The 15,182-nt window shown below is 44.6% G+C and overlaps 1 protein-coding gene across 6 annotated transcripts in view; it reads right to left on the reverse strand.

The window, feature by feature from the left end:
* LOC107387199 (smoothelin-like protein 2) overlaps positions 1 to 15,182 on the reverse strand; it is a 103,414-nt gene that overhangs the window by 29,373 nt on the left and 58,859 nt on the right. The window lies entirely within an intron of this gene.

The raw sequence follows: 15,182 nt of genomic DNA on the forward strand, positions 1-15,182 counted from the left end.
AGTGATGGAGGTAAACTGGTTGGTTTAATTTGCAAACCATTGTTTGCGGTTAATTGTTAATCGGTTTCAAAGAATGAAAATGTTTTTGTTTCCACCTCCTGGGGGGATTACCTGAGTGCACACAGGACTGAGTGACAGAACAGCCCCTGTTCCTTTTCTCGCTCAAACCCATTTCACACACCAACCGACATTCCCCCGTCAGATGGGAAATGTCACAAATGTGACATTGGGGTCAACAAACATGGTGAAGGAGGAGCACGCAGCCTTATTTTCTGATTGGCTAAATGTCACATTTGACAGGCAGCACGCTAGTTTGTCCTCGATATTGGGCCAAGACAATCCCACATGTTGAGTATCCCCCCGATTTAGGATTAGAGCAGTCCCAACACGCTTCTGAGCACACCGGAACACACACCGGAATATCCGACGAGATTATCTTAAGCGTTAATTGAGTGCATCTTTCAGACTGTCAGAAGGGGAGAATCAGGTCAAAAATCTGCATAATAATGTTGCTGCGTTGCTTGGCCGAAGTTGAGACCTGGTGACTTATTGCATCTCCAGGGTGTGCCACAAGGTTCTGCTACAGGACCCTTTTTGTTTTTATTAAACCCACTTCCCTTTTCCTTTATTTAAGAACCCTTTGTGTTGTCCATCTCAAGAAGTACAAAGTTACACTTACTTCATTTAGTTACAGGAGTACATAAATACTCAAGTTGTGTTCTCCAAACTAGAATTCAACCAAATCTGTCATATCTGGCCTTTCCAGGAAGCTTACGAGAAAAGAAGTGCCTTGTTGTTTCAATGTGATCTGCTTTAGAAATGTCTGAGAATCCAGATTCAAAATCAATCTTTGACACAAGTTTGGAAAAATTCTTTAAGCAAAGGCTCCAAGCTTGAGTTAAAGATGCAATATGTAGAAATGAAGTAAAGTGACACCCTGTGGTAAAATGTGGTTACTGCAACCACTAAACAACTCTGGAGCTTTTTGACAGCCATCGTCAAACTATGATAGTCGGTGCTGCAGTATTAGCTCGCAGGAGACACGGCACCCCCACACTCACTGATCGTAAACAGTAGCCACGCCCCTCCTTCCTTTGTTTTGAAAGGAGGAAAACGGGCAATCCCCACAGCCAGCCGGATATGACATAGGATTTATAACCTTCCTTTCAAAATGACTGAAACATTAGACTCTTTTGGGATTTTCTCACTGGAAAAGTCTCACTATATTCTTACATACTGCACCTTTAAAGTTCCCAAGAATATTTAAATTTTTGGGTTTATTGACACTCTGGAGCCTGACCCCCGACTACACAAACAGCACATTTGAATTCAAACTTTAGATTTAGGTGAATTGAAATAAAAAGCTATGCTAACTCCCATCATAGCTGCAAAGAGATGAACAGAAAGTTTACTCCACTTCAGTTTCACCCACACTAAAAGGCCAGAGAGAGCAAGGTGAAGGTAGAGAAGGGAGTGTTGTCATGTGCATAAGTAATGAATGAAGCTTTCAAATATTGACCAGAAGCACAAAGCTGAGAGGTGAGTGATGCCACCCTAGAATAGGTAAGTCAGTCTAGATGGATAAAGAGACTCAAAACAAAAGACGAGCGTTGCCTGGTGACCTGGCCCGTAGCGTGCTGGTGAGGAATAAAACAGGAGACGGAGCTTTACCATCTGCTGCCTAAAGAATGACAGAAACCACAAACAGATCGTTTTCATGTGCTAACCTCAGTGCATCTGTTCAAAATGCACAACTACTTTACTTCATCTATAAAGTTTTTCTCTTATGTAAAACTAGTCATCTAAATTATTGGGATATTAAGTGTAACTTAAGTGTAGGAGGTAAATAAAATAATCTCGTCTATTGCCAATTTTGTTTGTTACACAGGATGTGATTCTGATTCTGAGTATCTATCAATGAAAGCATTAAAGTGTCTTGCTAATCACATGAGCAAGCATGCAAAATAAATGCATTTATGTCCCAAGAATCATCTTTAACCACAAGTTAAAAGCTCAACAGGAACGTAAAATCAATGGACAACCCGTCTGCAACACCTGACGCTGCTGTTAAAGGCCAACCAGATTAGGCTAAATGAACTTCTTGGCCGCCACACTTTAGTTTTCTCCTGAGAAAAACCCAGATCAGAAGTCATTTACATTCTCTAAAGTCTTTGAGTCATTTCAGATCTTTAAAGCCTCCTTTCTCTGAATGGCAACCTCAAAGTTTTTGTAAAAAGGAACATATTTTAGCTATGGCTTTAATCGCTTGGTCATGCACATACTTAAAGCTACAATCTGGAGTATTTTCGTCCGACGACACCATCCAGTGGCTGAAAAATGCATTTCATGCTTTGCTGTTTTCATTTTTGTATTTACGTCTGAAAGCTCTTGATCACGAACGTAAACCTCTAGCCAGCAAACAGAGCTAAAACATAATGTTTAACGATTACTATTCTCATGTTATGTTGTTAATTAATTTATAAATATTTAAAAAACTTACTGGTCCACGAGAAAGGTTGCCAACTCTTCATCTCTCAAGGTACGTCCGCAAATGCTCACGCATGCTCTGTGATTGACATCTGTACATAAGCAGATGTTTAACGCTACTGGCTAATGCCGAGCGGCGGACAGTTTGCATGAGGCTCTACGAGACGCCCTACGGGATGCCTACATTTTATTACAGTACAGGGTTACACCTATTGCACACTGGAAGTGTCAGGGGGCGAAACATCACTGCTTCAAATTTAATCCACATTAGTCTATGAGGGTGCTTCAAACCTGCAATTTTCAGGCACGTCACAAGCGACACAGACCGGGTTCTATTTTTGCCACCTGCTGGGATACGTCAATTTCCACATTTAACAAAGAGCTAGACAGGAAATCACAAACAGTTTCACTGTAAACTAAATAAAAGACTATTACAGCAATGCAGTTTCATATTTACTTAGCTTACGTCACTACATGTGACCTGACGGCTTATTTACTCCCGGAATCGTTGGAGAAGTGCAGCGGTGTGTTTCTCATGGCTTTGATCCTGGCAGTGCAGAGGAACAACATCATATGACACCAAACAGCGAAATCAAACGTGATTTTTTTCTTTTTGGTTTAACTTAAGCCCTAGGCCTATTTGAAGCCTACTCCTCAAAAAATGGTAAAAATGGTATTTAATGGTTAAAATAGTTTAGATAGCCTTGTAGTGCTGGGTTTGCTGATTAATTTGATGGGAATTATTACAATTTCTTCTGTGGTGTGAGGGTTGTTTTGGGCCTGTTAAGGAACTAACGTACAGGTCACCCGCCTGGGGGACCCAAGGGCTTAAGGGGTTCAGGGGGGTTAAGTGCCAAATGTGGCAAGGTGGAGAAACGAAGGCCCGGGCGGGATTCGATCCCCAGACTCCCGGGTGAGAGTCATGCGCGCTAACTAGTCAGCCAAAGGGACATCCCCTTGGCCAAGTAGCCAGGGTGCATGATCAATCGGGACAAAGTGATAGGGCGCTCACACTGCCACATCTTCCCCCCTCTTTCCACAAGCACATCCTCATGCTCCCGCGCAGGGTGTCACAAACTTCACATCCATGGACCTACTTGACAGTACTACATGGACCCTGCCAACAACGCCAAATGTGTGGCAAGGTGGAGAAACAAGCAGATTCAATTAAAAAAAAACGTGAACTTTGAAGTCTCGAGGGATTATGTGATCTCATGAGTCCAGCGAGACTCTGCTGGTGTGCACTGGACCGCATTGAAGCTCACGAGTAAACTGTTCCGCACCACTGAAGCTTCCAGTGTGAAATAGGGGTAAGTCTATCACTTTTATGGATTTCTTAAAAAAAAAAAAAAAAGCATACACAAATCCTGAAAGTAGAACATTGTGACTTTAAAATAAAGCACACAGCAGATTTTATGTCATCACTATATCACACCTGGTTGAGAGGAAGCTGCTTAATTCCAAATCTGAGGTGGATTGTTGATCAAATAAAAGGCTAAAATTCATGAATAAATATCGACTTGTTCAAAAAAGAAATGAGTCCCATCGACTCAAATGGATCCATTTGTTGCTAAGACTATGCACTGATGAGGAAAGCGTCATACTGTGGCAAGCTTTCTAAGGCACATCACAAAGATTTCTGATGGATTTAACCAATGAGACTGTAGCTTTAAACAGGCTCAGGGCACGGTGGATACATCACTCTAGGGCTGCACAATATCTCGTAAATATAAAGTTATCGCGATATCAGCATGCACAATATACATACCGCAAAGAACAGATAAATATCGCAATGAATGATCAGCTCAAATGTTTGCTACCCATAATGCATTCCGTCAATCAAACAGAAGCATGATGTTTTTTAACAAGAGCTCTTCACCCATTTGGCCAATTGGGTGGGTTCTCATAGGTTAGATGCCCGCCCCCGAGGCGGACGGCACTTAATTTTGATGGTTGGCAAACACCTGAGTTAGCTTTGTTCTGCTGATTCTGCTTATCCTGGGATCCACCGATTGCCTTTTCTTGTATATTTTCTTTTTCTCTTTCCTCACATCTTTTGCTTTTCTCATTTTTATGATTTTTTTTGTCATTTTTTAATTTCTTTGTTTTTGATTATTTTTGTTCTTGAGTTAAGTTTTCATTTATCGCAAGTAATATCGTCATCGCAATATTAATCACTGTTATTGAAGGTTTTCCTAATATCGTGCAGCCCTATATCACTCTGTTACTTTTCTCACTAAGGAGAGCAGTATATCTGGACCGTCAACCGTTTTAATGAAGACCATTGCAGAATGTCTCAACTTACTCATTTTGCAGGAAATTTCTACATGTTTGAAGAGATTAGCATGACAGTTTTCCCTCAAAAACAGTCCCAGCATTGTTGCATCAATCTGAAACTCATCTTGAACCTTCGTCACATTTAGTTTACGTGAGTCTGAAAAAAAGTGGGAAACGTGAGACAACTTTGAGAGCAGTTGGGGACCTTAAACTTGAGACTGAGACAAAAATAAGAATCTGACATCAGACAACAACATTGTAAAAAATAAAACATGATTTAATCAAGACACTGCGTTTGCGTTTCTAACTAATCACTAACTAATCAGTTCTAGTAGACTTTTTTTTCTTCACAGAACTCAAACTTTTAAGTTTTCAATTATAATCATTAAAAATTTAGTTCCTACATTTCTTTCCTGAAGATGATCCACGTTAGCATAATGTGACCCTTTTAAATCAGGAAAACACTGGATTTAACTTTTAAAGTGATTGAAAAACTAGAAGCACCCTCTCCATCGTTTGAAGAGATGACAATGTGGTGCTTTCCTAATCCTAACACTTTAGTGAGTTGAATCCAGGATGTGTTTGCTTTTTTAGTGAAAACAACACCACTCTAATGGCTCGTATTAACAAAGGCAAAAAGGCATAACGCTGATGAGTGAGAGAATAAGAGGAGAAACAAAGGAAGGGGACGTAGGACTAGAACAAAACAAAAACACTGGGATGGCTGCAGCTGGAGCTGAATAATGTAGGGTAATGTGACCTCATATAGCCACTGACAGTTCTCCAAACAAAGCCTGGGTTTTCACTGCACCTGCCTCACTAGACTGGAAAACTGTTTAACCTGTTTTTTTAACTAAAACTGTGATAAACGCTCATGTGAAATCAAGAAAAACCTCTTTTAAAACAAAAATATTTTATTAAAAAAGTGTGTGTGTGTGTGTGTGTGTGTGTGTGTGTGTGTGTGTGTGTGTGTGTGTGTGTGTGTGTGATTGCATTTGTACCCTTGTGAAGACTGGATTTGGGATATTTACTAACCTTCTTCAATCAATCAATCAATCAATCAATCAATCAACTTTATTTATACAGCACTTAATCCTACAATACATGCAACTCAAAGTGCTTAACAAATTAAAAAGGCCCCACACCACGTTCCCTCCCATCCCCAGAATTTTAAAAACAGTCTCACAATAAAAACCCCTTCACAACACTCCTCCACCGAGACACACACACACACACACACACGCACGCGCACGCACACTTACGCACGCACACGTACGCGCGCACGCGCACACACACACACACACACACACACACACACACACACACACACACACACACACCCCCTTCCCCATGGTAAAAAAAAAACGATTGGTTGAGATCAGATGAGCCAGACCAGCTAAAATAAGGATAAGGAAACGCCATGAGGGGAGCCATCCACCTGACAGCAGCAGCCGAGGCACAGACACCGGGCGCCCAGGGCAGGGAGGGCAGAGACCCCACCACCACCACCACCCAGGCATACATGGAAAGCACCCAGGCCGCCACAGCCAACCACCGCCGCTGGGGCAGAGGGCTCCCACAGAGGAAGCACTGGAAAAAGGTTAAATTAAGGTTAAAATTTAAAATCCAAAGAGCTAAAATGAGAATTGTAATATAAAAAGTTATAGATATTAAAATAATGTTGATAATAATTCTGTTTAAACTGTTTAAAAAGCACATATACCGTAAATCCTCTAATACAGGCCCGGGCCTGTATTTGACTCAAGCTCATTAAGCTCCCGGCCTTTATTGGAAGGAGGGCCAGTATTAGAGGCAGGTCTCTATTTCTATTTGAGCAAAATGAACTAATGGTTCGCTGGAGTTTTTGACAATTAAAATTGAGCCCACATTTTCAAAGTTAAACACATTTCTTTTAACAACGGTAGTTTCTGCTTCAGCCCTCCCCCCCCCCCGCTACAGCCCTCTCCCCCCTCCCCCTGCGCAGCGGCCGCAAACTCACTGATGCGCCTGCAGCCTCTCGGAGTTCCTGCTGCTCTAAACATTAAAATAATTATTTCATTTTCTGTTCCTCACTTCTGATTACCTTCAGTGGTGTCTGTTTGTTGCAACCAGCAGGTACAAAAACTAACTTGTTTTTATTTGACTATTTTTCTGTCCTGTCTGTTTATTATCTTCCTGCATCTCCTCTCAATCCTAAAGAGAAACTGCTACCTGGGTTCATATATATTCACCTTATGAGTTACCTTTGAACTGCAGTTCTAAAAGATCTACCGACCGCAAAAACAGCGGAGCGCTTGCTGTTTGGCGGCCGTATCAGTGATCGGTGCGTCGGAGGACAAGGTGATGCGCGCAGCGCCCCGCTCCACAGCATGCAGCGAAACGCATCAGGTGCAAATAAAAGACAGAAAACATTAAAGGAAATGAACCGACATGAACGATCGCGTGTCAGAACCTACGGTCTGGCACAGCGCGTTGCCCCCCCCCCCCCCCCCCATGCGAAATATCAAGAAATTCTTGTTTTTTTCATCAATTTCATCATAAAATGCACTTTTTGTAATAAAACTTAAACAAAACAAGTAAAAAAAATTTTCTTGAGTTTTACCCCCAAAAAGAGAACGTGATCATACGATAATTCAACAGGGAGCGTGGTTTCACAGACGCGGAAGTGATAGCGTCGGTGAAACGCCGGCTGCTCTAGGAAACCCCCGAGCGTTCGAGCGTCAACGAAGTGACACGGAAATGCCGGGCTTTCTAGAAGTAAGTAAGATAACTTACTATGAGCTGATAGTTCGTTGGATTGATCGATAGGTTGGAAACTCTGATCATGAATCTGAAGAAACGATGACTGAGTGGTGAGCTGGAAAGGCGACTTCCGTTTATAGCCGCGGTTTGTGACGTAGGTGCGACGTGGAGGGAATCCCCACGAGGGGCATGCTGGGAGTCCCTACTTCGCGGATTTTCACCTATCGCGGCCAGGTCTGGAACACATCTACCGCGATAAACGAGGGATTACTGTAGTTCATACACCCCCTACTGCTGCTCTCCAGAGTGTTCTGCAGCATAATCAGCACGTTCTCTTTGAACTTGATAGTGTAATGACCTGGCTGGGGTTGTAAGCCAGGTGCATTCTGGGTATTGTGTTATATGTGTTTCCTATCGTTCTGCTAGTTCCTATGTGCTGATTTGCGTGTTGTGTGAGTGTTATGTAAGCCACAGGGAAGGTGATGTGTATTCTGTGGAGCGGGTTGAATTAGCATGGTTAACTGACACCGTGACTCTGTGTGGTAGGAGCGTGATAGAGGATCGTGTCTGTAGCATTACAAAGCATTGAAAAAGCCTAATAAAGGTCTGCGTGAGCCTCTACTGTCTCCTGCTGGTTGATTTAGGGACTATAACCCTGCCGCTGAGACGCTCATACTTGCTTGTTACCACATTCCATCTGGCCACAATAAGAGACCGGCCATTATTTACCTCCGCTGACTCTGACACCGGCCAAAATTGGAGACCCGACCTTTAACTGAATACCGGCCTGTATTAGAGGATTTACGGTAAATATTTTCCATAAATTTGACATCCATTTTCATTGTTACGCGGATGACACCCAGCTCTATGTATCCTGCAAACCCTCCTCTTCACTTCCTCCCTCACCAATTGTCTACCTGAAATCAAAGACTGGTTCACATCAAACTTTCTCAAACTTAACAGTGATAAAACAGAAATGTTACTTGTCGGCACTAAATCCTTACTATCCAAAATCCACATCTTTACACTTCCTGTCGACAACTCCTTAGTTTCCCCCTCCCCTCAGGTAAAGAGTCTGGGTGTCATCCTCGACTCCTCACTATCCTTCCAGTCCCACATAAACAATATTACCCGGTCTGCCTACTTCCATCTACGTAACATTAACTGCCTACGCCCCTCCCTCACTATTCACTCGGTCTCCATCCTTGTCCACAGCCTCATCACTTCCCATATTGACTACTGCAACGCTCTTCTCTTCGGTCTTCCTCACAAATCCCTCCATAAACTCCAACTTCTGCAGAACTTGGCAGCCCGCATCATTACCAGAACTCTCTCCTTCCACCACATCACCCTCGCGCGCGGGGGGGGGGGGGGGGGGGGGGGGGGGGGGGTCGGTTGGTTCGCTGGAGTTTTTGACAGTTAAAATTTAAAATTGCGTCCACATTTTCAAAGTTAAACACATTTCTTTTAACAACGGTAGTTTCTGCTTCATCCCAGAAAGCCTCACTAGGGAGGCGTCCAAAAGGCATCCTGTCCAGATGCCCGTGCCACCTCGACTGGCTCCTCTCGACATGGAGGAGTAGCGGGTCTCCTCCATCGACATATATACTGGACAATTCATTTCCATAGGCTCCAATAACACGTTTTTGTGCCAAAATGGGAGGTGGCCACCACCGCCATTTTGACCGTGTCACAGGTTCCATCAAGCCCAGACAATTCCACAAAAGGGAAGAGAGGAGGAGCTGAGGGTGTGGCTGTAAGGCTGGGATCAACTGACGACACCCGGTCGAACTAGCTACAAGCTAACCTGAAGCTAACACAAAGCTAACGCGGAGGTGGGAGCTAAGCTAAAGGAGGTAGCAACCTAGCTACAACCGGAATTAACTGTGTACAACACCAGAGCTTCTGAGTCGGAGATACGCTGGGCTGACCGCCGGGTAAAACCGGGTGGAACACAGAGGTCTCACGAAAGCTGCTGAAAGCAGGCAGCCCGCGCAGCAGACAGAAGCCGTGATCAGACAGAGATGCACCGAACTGCGGGGAGGGGAGGACCACAAGCAGGCCGGCAGCCCGCGCAGCAGACAGAAGCCGCGATCAGACAGAGATGCTCCGAGCTGCGGGGAGGGGAGAAACTGGTGGAAAACATCGGTCTCCCGAGAGCTCCACAAGCCGATAGTGGGAACCCAGCTCCACCAACATGTTATATTTCAACCCATTTTCTAAAGTGCTGCATTATGTTAAATGCACTGGGTTTTACCCTATTACATTTAAATTTCATGGTTAAACAGTACATGTTAAAATCTAAGCTCAGCTCGGCAGTGACCTAAATTACATAAATATAATTTTACTTACCGAAAAAAATGGAGTGGAGACTTCTTGGACGCTCTATTAGTGCAATTAATGCCACAGCAAGTCATTTTGTCCAACAATTGCACAAAAATATCCAAAAAGAATACATAAACACAGAGACTCAAAATGCCAGAACAGTTTCCAAGCCAGACCGAGGCTCTACTGAGGCCTTTCCCCGGAGCTAGCTCTGTGGTCACGTGGGTCTGATGCTCATTAATTATACAGAATTTTAGGCTTTTAATACACTTAAACAGAAGAGTGAGAAAAAAATTCACCCCCCCTCAGAGTTGTCATGAGTGTAAACTAGATCATTTAAACCTAAAACATGTTTTGGTACCAGGCTGTAAACATGTTTATATCTGCTGTGAAATTGGTATTTTTAACATGGGAGTCAATGAGGATTTGCTCGCTTCTGACACCAGCCCCTAGTGGATGAGGGTGGAACTGCAATTTTTGGTAATTCCGGGTTGGGCTCAATTTTTGAGCCGCATTGTGGGGGCTTGGTCTACTCCGAGCCCCTCTCGGATGACAGAGTTTCTCACTCTATATTTAAGAGACACCCTGCGGAGAACTCATTTCGGCCGCTTGTTTCCGTGATCTCGTTCTTTTGGTCACTACCCAAAGCTCATGACCATAGGTGAGGCTAGGAATGTAGATCAACCGGTAAATCAGGAGCTCAGCTCTCTCTTCACCAGGACAGATCGGAACAACACCCACATCACTGCAGACGCAGCACCAATCCGCCTATAAATCTCACGCTCCATCTTTCCCTCACTTGTGAACAAGACCCAGAGATACTTAAACTCCTCCACATGAGGCAGGACCTCGCGCCTGACCTGGAGAAGGCATTCTACCCTTTTCCGATTTAAGACCATGGTCCCGGATTTGGAGGAGCTGATTCTCATGCCAGCTGCTTCACACTCGGCTGCGAACCACTCCTGTGAAAGCTAAAGATCACTGTCCGATGCAGCCAACAGGACCACATTATCTGCAAAAAGCAGAAACTTGTCACATTGCTTAATCTTTACTATTTTTAACAAAATATTCTATCTAGACTTTCATGTTCACTTGAATTCCCACAATAAAACAGCTTGTTCCTTTCATTCTTCCTGTTTATTCTTATTCATCCACATTCTTTGTAACCTTTACAATTAAAGGAAGGAAACAAACACTCGTTTACTTGGATTGCCTCGAGGGCCATCAATAATCACATTTTCTTTCATTTCCTGCCACTTACTTCCCTTCAGGCCAGAGAACTTGCGTCTGGTTTGAACTGACCAAGCTCCAGCGCATTTCCTCAATAGACCACACAAACCACTTTTCCCAGAAAAAAGGCTCGAGTTCTGGTTTGGAGCCAGTACAGAACTTTGGGTCCAGTTCTTTCAGGCTTTGTGTCAGGAAAACGAGTACCACTAAAGCAGCAAACAGAAGCCAACACTCTCAAACAAATGGTTTTCTTTAGGTTAAAGAAAAAGAATTAGCATAAGGTGTAGTCAGAGCCAGTAGTTGGCTTTGATTAATGCAGTCATTACCTTACTGTCTACTGAGTTCAACTAATTAAAAAGAGAAACATATTTTATATAACTGAGGCTATTTGTATTAGTAATAAATCGATAAATAGTGAATTTCACAGTATTTCCTTTGCTCTTATTGACTGCTGTAAATGTCTGGTTTAACAAAAGTCAAAAATTTCTCTCTTTAATTTATTATTATTTTTAACCGTGTCCTGTCTGGCTGTGAAGCAAATGGAATTGATGTCTGAATGCTGGTAACAAGCCTTACAGATTTACTCTCAGGTGGAGCATCAAAGCGTCTGCTTTTAATGTCACGCCTGATACTTTAAACTTTATTGTTATTGTTGTTGAATGCTTTGTACTTCCGACCAGACACAGAGTCAGAGGTGAAAGAGAAAGGAAAAGACAAGAGGGGAAGATAGAGGGTGGAAGGGGGTGAGGGTTCCACAAAAATAAACAATAATGAGTAAGAGTCTGCTACTAGACCTGCAGATAGAGGAAGAATAGAAAAAAATGGGACACACAACAATACATCAGGAGCAAGCGATCACTGCGTCAACCTGATGATGAAATATAAAATCAACATTGTTTAACTGAACAATCACACGATAATAAATCACAGTGCATTTAGTGCCAACCACAGCCTTAAGACATGTGTTGAACGTGCCCAAGCCCATACTTTTGAGAGCACCATGTGAGCACCTGTGTGTGTACACACGCTTGTTTATGTAAGGTTTCTCTATAGGAGTGTCCAATAGAGTGTGAGGGACCACAGATCTGCCCCCCAAAGATGTGTAGGAGACGGGGGGAGCCCCAAGTCCCAGAGATCCAGGCGCTGCCCCAGAACACAGGAACCCCCAAGGAGACTGCAACCAGAAAGGCTCCCGCCCCCCTCGAGAGGCACAGAGGATCGCCCCAGGGGTCCACAACCAGCAGCCGGCAGAGTCCCGGGAGATATCAGCGGCAAGCCCACAGGCCTGCCCGCAGCCTCCCACCCCCTAGTCGGCCGAGCCCGGGACCCAGGGGCGACCACCCCTGCCGGGGACCCAGCAGAGCCCAGGGACCCAGACCCCACCAGGCAACCACAGGGGAAAACCATTTGAGAGTGTTGGCTTCTGTTTTCTGTTGGCTTCAAGTTTTCCTTGATCAAGCAGACACCAAAAATCTTAAACACCCTGACCCGGGAGCCACGAACATTCAGGCAGACCAAGGCACCACACCCCACACCAGGTGTGGCAGGGGGAGGGGAGACGAAGATCTATATCATCAAAAGAAGTCCCAGGAGAAGAGAGGAGTCAAAGGCCCCACCTGACATATACAGTCATACACAAACACAGTTGCACACTCCCTCCCTCATGCTCACACATGCACATACAACCAAAGACAAAAATGGGTCCATACCCGCACTCCCTGACTTGTCCACCCCCCAAGGTCCTATGTGCATGTTTGTGTGATGATGTGAGGGAGCAGGAGGAGAAAAATATGCAGGGATGGGGAGGAATGGCTGGTTGGGCTTAGCCCTCCAGGGAGCCAGCTCCCCCACTGGCCCCAATAGGCACCTGTGTTGTCAAATTGCCACCCAGGGCATGGAGACCCCAGCCCATCCTGCCAGGGCCCAAAGCAGCAGCATTGCAGAGCCTCACGGAGTCCGAGGGCACCAACCCAGCCCCAACCCAGCAAAATATCTATGCCCATCCCTGCATTTGCACAACTTCCAGAATATATAAGACATAGGACATCCAGGTAAGGTTGGGTCCTCCCCCTCCTGGACCTCCCCCGGTCCTCCCCCTCCTGGACCTCCCCCTCCCCTGTGATGGGACAGCAGAGGAGCCAAGGTCTACCCGAGGCCCTTGAACCCGGGCCAGGCACTGCTGCATGTTCCTGCCTTCTTCCCGGCAGCATACATGTAAGGACCCGACCCCCACGGACCCAACCCCCACGGCCCCGCCCAGATCCCCCCACGGGGCCGGCCACCCCTACACCCCAAGCCCCCAGGCCCCCACCCAGACCTGCCCAGGGGCAACAAAGCTGCCAGGCAGTGACCCATGGCCGCCGCCAAGACCTCCAAGGGGCCCCACTCACAACCGCCAATAGTCCACCCCCCGAGGCAACCCAAGCACCTCCAGAGGGGGGCAATGGCCCCCCAGTCCCAGACACCCCCAGTGAACCCACCTCCAGGGAACATCCGGATACTCCAAACTCAAACCCTCCCCCCCACCTACATCATCCCGCAGGACAATATTAATGGTCCCCCATCATCGCTACGTGATGGAACCGATCAAAGGAGCCCAGAGAGATTGATTTGAAGTGGACGCAGAGGCGAAATCAAGTGTAATATGATCTAAAAAAAGATTTCTATACTGGTTAATGCAGAGAGTTTCTCTATTTTTCCAATTCAAGAGGATAGTTTTCTTAGTGATGCATATGGCAGTCCGAACCACGTGAACCAAAGATGTTTCAATCGGCACATCGTCCAGGTTTCCCAGTAAACAAAGAGAGGGGGAAGTTGGGATATGACATTTCAAACATTTTGAGAGGGTGCTCGCTGCAGAACTACAAAGGCGGAGCTGCACCATAAGGTGGAGCTGCACCAGAGTCAGCCCCGCCCATTCACGCAAACTCAGCCTAGCCCACTGACTTCCGTTTTTGTTTTTCAACTTTATCGCAAACTAACCTGACCCACATGAATTACGGCTGTTACTAGTTTACAGTCGTTAATGCTATGTTCTATGCTCCAATTAAACAAGATAAATATAACTTGCTACATGACAAAGTCTGAATATATTCCGAAATGAAAAGGTTTCTTTTAGCGAATATCTGCCCACAGCCACTCTAACAAAACTCCTGTACAACAGCATGTAACAATACCATGTGGGTTCTGGTAGTCCAGTGGCAAGATCGTCTGATTTAAGTTTTGCTTTCCCCTCAGCTGATGCTGGTTGGATTCTCGGTGGGGTCGGCAACAATCTATTTAGCCAGCTGAAACATTTAATTTGTTCATATTTTAGTTGTAATGTTCATTTTCAGCTAAATATTTATGTCTCTACAAGTTCTTTGTATTTGGTCGTTCCTAAACAGCATTTTAGTTGAAACTCTGCTCACAGATGGACTCACGCTGGCTAAATAAACGAATGAATAAATAAAAAACCACATTAGTCATTATATGTTAAACGGCATACCAATAAATTGTTGTAAACATAGTACTGGCAAGTGTAGCTAGAAATAGGAAAAGGGGTTATAGAATATTTCCACTACTGGGAGGCGAACCTGCGCAAAACTGCATGTCAACCTGACACCATAACCACTACACCACCACATCTGATAAAAGTTGGGTGGCATTACATTTGATTGTGCTATCCGGTGTGTCTTTGTAGATGGGATGTATGATTTTTCCGGCGGTGTCTCAGTAGAAGTCATTTCAGAAATAATTTGTCAGAAAATTCACAGAATATCCAGATTTGAGAACCAAGTCCAGACCCGCTTCGGGGGAGGAGACCAAATTGAAGCTGAGATGGGAAGAAAATGCATGAATGAGGCCAAAAATGGCTTTGGCGTGTTTCTTATGAGGAAATGACAATATAACATGATTAAAAGTTCCAAAAGTTAGATTTTTATTATATGGAACCTTTACAAAAACTGTTCAATTCACTTCTCAACTCCGTCCTCAATCTTGCATTTTTTAGCTATAACACCCTCTTTGGTTCCAGAATGCTATAAAGTCTGACAACTGGAAGGAATTGGACTGACTCTGATAGAATGGGCGGGGCTGATTCTGGAATGGGCGGGGCTGACTCTGGTGCAGCTCCACCTTCT

The sequence above is a fragment of the Nothobranchius furzeri genome, chromosome 10 (assembly GCF_043380555.1).
Source record: "Nothobranchius furzeri strain GRZ-AD chromosome 10, NfurGRZ-RIMD1, whole genome shotgun sequence".
In the NCBI taxonomy this organism is placed as follows: domain Eukaryota; kingdom Metazoa; phylum Chordata; class Actinopteri; order Cyprinodontiformes; family Nothobranchiidae; genus Nothobranchius; species Nothobranchius furzeri.